Source organism: Oncorhynchus nerka, linkage group LG19 (genome assembly GCF_034236695.1).
Source record: "Oncorhynchus nerka isolate Pitt River linkage group LG19, Oner_Uvic_2.0, whole genome shotgun sequence".
In the NCBI taxonomy this organism is placed as follows: Eukaryota; Metazoa; Chordata; class Actinopteri; order Salmoniformes; family Salmonidae; genus Oncorhynchus; species Oncorhynchus nerka.
Window position 1 is genome coordinate 32,523,050 of NC_088414.1, and position 6,425 is coordinate 32,529,474.

Genomic DNA, 6,425 nt, shown 5'->3' on the forward strand with positions numbered 1-6,425 from the left:
TCCATGAAATAACCCTTATGGCTAAAGACCTGGTGCTAAAGTAAGGGTCCTGACATGATCTCACCTGGAAAAGCTATGGGCCCGAGCTATAACTTACAACTACTATAACTGAAAACACCCTTATTTGACCCTACATGACAGTCATACAGTGCCTTCAGAAAGTATACAGACCCCTTGACTTTTTCCACATTTTGTTATGTTACAGGCTTATTCTAAAATGGATTCAATCGTTTTATTACCCCTCATCAATCTACACACAATACCCCATAATGACAAAGCAAAAAGAGGTTAAGAAATTTTTGCTAATTTACTGCAAATAAACTGATGTCAGAGTTGCTTAAGTATTCAGACCCTTTAGTCAGTACTTTGTTGAAGCAACTTTGGCAGCAATTACAGCATCAACTCTTCTTGGTTATGATGCTACAAGCTTGGCACACCTGTATTTGGGGAGGTCCTCCCATTCTTCTCTGCAGATCATCTCAAGCTCTGTCAGGTTGGATGGGGAGAGTTGCTGCACAGCTATTTTCAGGTCTCCAGAGATGTTCAATCGGCTTCAAGTCCGGGCTCTAGCTGGGCCACTCAAGGACATTCAGAGACTTGTCCTGAAGCTACTCCTGCATTGTCTTGACTGTGTGCTTAGGGTGGTTGTCCTGTGGAAGGTGAACAAAGATGTCATCAAGGCAAAGTGTGACTACTTGAAGAATCTAAAATATATTTAAATTTGTTTAACCATTTTTGGGGAATTACTACATGATTCCATGTGTTATTTCATAGTTTTGATGTCTTCACTATTATTTTATAATATAGGAAATAGTACAAATAAAGAAAAACCCTTGAATGAGTAGGTGTCCAAACTTTTGACTGTTAATGTAAAAAACGGAAATATTCCATTTACATAAGTATTCCGACCCTTTACTCAACACCTTGTTGAAACACCTTTGGCAGCGATTACAGCATCGAGTCTTCTTGGGTAGGACGCTACAAGCTTGACACACCTGTATTTGTGGAGTTTCTTCCAGTCTCTGCAGATCCTCTCAAGCTCTGTGAGGTTGGATGGGGAGCTTTGCTGCACAGCTACTTTCAGGTCTCTCCCGAGCTGTTCGATCGGTTCAATTCTGAGCTCTGGCTGGGCCAATCAAGGACATTCAGAGACATCTCCCGAAGCCACTCCTGCATTGTCTTGGCTGTGTGCTTAGGGTCGTTGTCTTGTTAGAAGGTGAACCTTCACCCCACTCTGAGGTCCTAAACTGCTCCAGAGCGCTCTTCATCAAGGATCTCTCTGTACATTTCTCTGTTCATCTTTGCCTCAATCCTGACTAGTCTCCCAGTCCCTGCTGCTGAAAAACACCCCCACAGCATGATGCTGCTATCACCATGTTTCACCGTAGGGATGGTGCCAGGTTTCCTCCAGATGTGACGCTTGGCATTCAATCTTGGTTTCTTTACACCACAGATTCTTGTTTTTCATGGTCTGAGAGTCTTTAGGTTCCTTTTGGCAAACTCCAAGCGGGCTGTCCTTTACTGAGGAGTGGCTTCCGTCTGGCCACTACCATAAAGGCTTGATTGGTGGAGTGCTGCAGAGATGGTGTTCTTCTGGAAGGTTCTCCCATCTCCACAAAGGAACTCTAGAGCTTTGTCAGAGCTTTAACTTTGTCAGAGCTTTAACTTCCTGACTGATATCTTGAGATGTTGCTTCAATATATCCACATACTTTTCCTTCTCATGATGCCATCTATTTTGTGAAGTGCACCAGTCCCTCCTGCAGCAAAGCACCCCCACAACATGATTCTGCCACCCCCGTGCTTCATGGTTGAGATGGTGTTCTTTGGCTTGCAAGCATCCCCCTTTTTCCGCCAAACATAACGATGGTCATTATGGCCAAACAGTTCTATTTTTGTTTCATCAGACCAGAGGACATTTCTCCAAAAAGTACGATCTTTGTCTCCATGTGCAGTTACAAACCGTAGTCTGGCTTTTCTTTTTCGATATAGGACTCGTTTTACTGTGGATATAGATACTTTTATACTTGTTTCCTCCATCTCAACAAGGTCCTTTGCTGCTGTTCTGGGATTGATTTGCACTTTTCGCAACAAAGTACGTTCATTTCTAGGCGACAGAACGCTTCTCCTTCCTGAGCGGTGTGATGGCTGCGTGGTCCCATGGTGTTTATACTTGCATACTATTGTTTGTACAGGTGAACTTCAGGGATTTGGAAATTGCTCCCAAAGATGAACCAGACTTGTGGAGGTCTAGAATTGGTTTTCTGAGGTCTTGGCTGATTTATTTTGATTTCTCCATGATGTCATGCAAAGAGGTACTGATTTTGAAGGTCGGCCTTGAAATACATCCACAGGTACACCTCCAATAGACTAATAGACTCCAATTGACATCATTTGAGTCAATCAGAGGTTTCAAAAGCCATGACATAATTTTCTGGAATTTTCCAAGCTGTTTAAAGGCACAGTCAACTTAGTGTATGTTAACATCTGACCCACTGGAATTGTAATACAGTGAAATAATCTGTCTGTAAACAATTGTTGGAAAAATTACTTGTCATGCACAAAGTAGATGTCCTAACTGACTTTCCAAAACTATAGTTTGTTAACTTGCTCCTACCTGGCACGCAGGCGTCCCATCTAGAGCTCTGGAAATGCAAATGCGCTACGCTAAATGCTAATAGTATTAGTTAAAACTCAAATGTTCATTAAAATACACATGCAGGGTATTGAATTAAAGCTACACTCGTTGTGAATCCAGGCAACAAGTCAGATTTTTAAAATGCTTTTCGGCGAAAGCATGAGAAGCTATTATCTGATAGCATGTAACACCACAAAAGACCCACAGGGGACGTAAACAAAATAATTAGCATATTCGGCGCTACACAAACCGCACAATAAAATATAAAACATTCATTACCTTTGACCATCTTCTTTGTTGGCACTCCTAGATGTCCCATAATCACTATTGGGTCTTTTTTTCGATTAAATCGGTCCATATATAGCCTAGATATTGTTCTATGTAGACTGTGATAAACGGAAAAAAATAGCGTTTCATAACGTAACGTCATTTTTTTTTAAATTCAAAAAGTCGACGATAAACTTTCACAAAACACTTCAAAATACTTTTGTAATGCAACTTTAGGTATTAGTACACGTTAATAAGCGATAAAATTCATCAGGAGGCGATCGAAAAAATGTCCGGAGAGAGCTCGACCAAAACATCCGGTTGGAGACCGGAGGGAAGTGGTTCCCTTGATTCGGTTCAACCAAGAATCAAAGCTGAATCAAATGACAAGACTCTAGACATCGTGTGGAAGCTGTAGGCACTGAAACCTCGGTCTCATGTAATTCGGTTCACTTTGAACAATTCCTGGAAGTAGCGCAAGGATATTTATTTCCATTTTCAGTGATCAGGTTTTCCTGCGCTTTTCGATGAAACGCACGTTCTGTTATAGTCACAGCCGTGATTTAACCAGTTTTATAAACGTCTGAGTGTTTTCTATCCACACATACTAATCATATGCATATACTATATTCCTGGCATGAGTAGCAGGGCGCTGAAATGTTGCGCGATTTTTAACAGAATGTTCGAAAAATTAGGGGGTAGGAGGAAGAGGTTTTAACAAGAAATTTGTGGAGTGGTTGAAAAACTAGTTTTAATGACTCCAACCTGTGTTTGTAAACTTCCGACTTCAACTATATATATTTTTTGACTCATTGCGGTTTCTGTCTGAACATTCCTATGAGTGCCACTTTCTACTTCATAGCCATTGCTCAGTGATAATTGACACTTCCGCATTGTGCTGTTTATTTCTGATAGTTTTCAAAACCTATGAAGATGTCCAGTGATGTGCCATTTGTTAACACAACACGGTACAGACTTGAATAGACATTATGCTGAATTTGATTCAATAAAAAACATCTGTTAAATTCACTGCTCTGTTTTGCTTGTTTACAGTGGGTCAAGTCATAGGGTATTGAGGGAGGAATTCTCCTTTTGTTACAACACCAACATTTAAAAAAAATTAAGGTGCTAATATGGCCTTACTCTATATATGCAGTGTGGCTCTGACACTACCTAAGAAACATCAATGGTATGTCAATAGGGTGGCAGGTAGCCTAGCCGTTAAGAGTGTTGGTCCAATAACTGAAAGGTTGCTGGTTTGAATCCCAGAGCTGACTTGGTGAAAAATCTGTTTGTGCCCTTGAGCAAGGCACTTAACCCTAATTGCTCCTGTAAGTTGCTCTGGATAAGAGTGTCTGCTAAATGACACATGTAATGTAAAATGAATTAATTTGGTAGTATACTCATTTCTTGTTTGAACAAGGAGGGCAACAAGACTGAGCAGATCTACAGATTTCCAATAAACAATTTAAATCAAACAAATGTAGAACTGTAGCAGTTCATTAAAGTTATTGTTCATTCATGTCTGTTTTCAGACCTCAAATGGTCTAATGTTGAGTAGTTCACATCCTACACCATTAGTGTTATAGATCCAGCTGTATGCTTCAATGTTAAATGAAAACCCTGAATGTCAATCAACATACACAGTAGCCTTGTACACTGCTCAAAAAAATAAAGGGAACACTTAAACAACACAATGTAACTCCAAGTCAATCACACTTCTGTGAAATCAAACTGTCCACTTAGGAAGCAACACTGATTGACAATACATTTCACATGCTGTTGTGCAAATGGAATAGACAACAGGTGGAAATTATAGGCAATTAGCAAGACACCCCCAATAAAGGAGTGGTTCTACAGGTGGTGACCACAGACCACTTCTCAGTTCCTATGCTTCCTGGCTGATGTTTTGGTCACTTTTGAATGCTGGCGGTGCTTTCACTCTAGTGGTAGCATGAGACGGAGTCTACAACCCACACAAGTGGCTCAGGTAGTGCAGCTCATCCAGGATGGGACATCAATGTGAGTTGTGGCAAGAAGGTTTGCTGTGTCTGTCAGCGTAGTGTCCAGAGCATGGAGGCGCTACCAGGAGACAGGCCAGTACATCAGGAGACTAGGAGGGCAACAACCCAGCAGCAGGACCGCTACCTCCTCCTTTGTGCAAGGAAGAGCAGGAGGAACACTGCCAGAGCCCTGCAAAATGACCTCCAGCAGGCCACAAATGTGCATGTGTCTGCTCAAACGGTCAGAAACTGACTCCATGAGGGTGGTATGAGGGCCCGACGTCCACAGGTGGGGGTTGTGCTTACAGCCCAACACCGTGCAGGACGTTTGGCATTTGCCAGAGAACACCAAGATTGGCAAATTCGCCACTGGCGCCCTGTGCTCTTCACAGATGAAAGCAGGTTCACACTGAGCACATGTGACAGAAGTGACAGAGTCTGGAGACGCCGTGGAGAACGTGCTGCTGCCTGCAACATCCTCCAGCATGACCGGTTTGGTGGTGGGTCAGTCATGGTGTGGGGTGGCATTTCTTTGGGGGGCCGCACAGCCCTCCCAAGTGCTCGCCAGAGGTAGCCAGACTGCCATTAGGTACCGAGATGAGATCCTCAGACCCCTTGTGAGACCATATGCTGGTGCGGTTGGCCCTGGGTTCCTCCTAATGCAAGACAATGCTAGACCTCATGTGTCAGCAGTTCCTGCAAGAGGAAGGCATTGATGCTATGGACTGGCCCGCCCGTTCCCCAGACCTGAATCCAATTGAGCACATCTGGGACATCATGTCTCGCTCCATCCACCAACGCCACGTTGCACCACAGACTGTCCAGGAGTTGGCGGATGCTTTCATCCAAGTCTGGGAGGAGATCCCTCAGGAGACCATCCGCCACCTCATCAGGAGCATGCCCAGGTGTTTTAGGGAGGTCAAACAGGCACGTGGAGGCCACACACACTACTGAGCCTCATTTTGACTAGTTTTAAGGACATTACATTAAAGTTGGATCAGCCTGTAGTGTGGTTTTCCACTTTAATTTTGAGTGTGACTCCAAATCCAGACCTCCATGGGTTGATACATTTCATTTCCATTGATAATTTTTGCGTGATTTTGTTGTCAGCACATTCAACTATGTGAAGAAAAAAGTATTTAATAAGAATATTTCATTCATTCAGATCTAGGATGTGTTATTTTAGTGTTCCCTTTATTTTTTTGAGCAGTGTATTTAGGCCTACTTAATTGTATTAATGTTGTTTTTTAAAGCATTGGTTCATTCTTATCAGTTGAACATTTATTTCGATAGGAGGAAGCGTGCTTTAAACACGTGGTTGGAAAGCTTCAGTCTGCTGTAGAGGGAAAATGATGAAACGGCTAAGCAGTCAGTAACAAGAACCATGTGTCCACCCCCCCTTTCCCCATCTGCGCCCTTCAAGCCCTCATCCCCCCCACTTCCCTCTTCCTTCAGAACTGTTTTTGTTTTCCAAACAAGTCTCCCTGTACAGGAAATTGTGTACTTTGGGAGCATTCA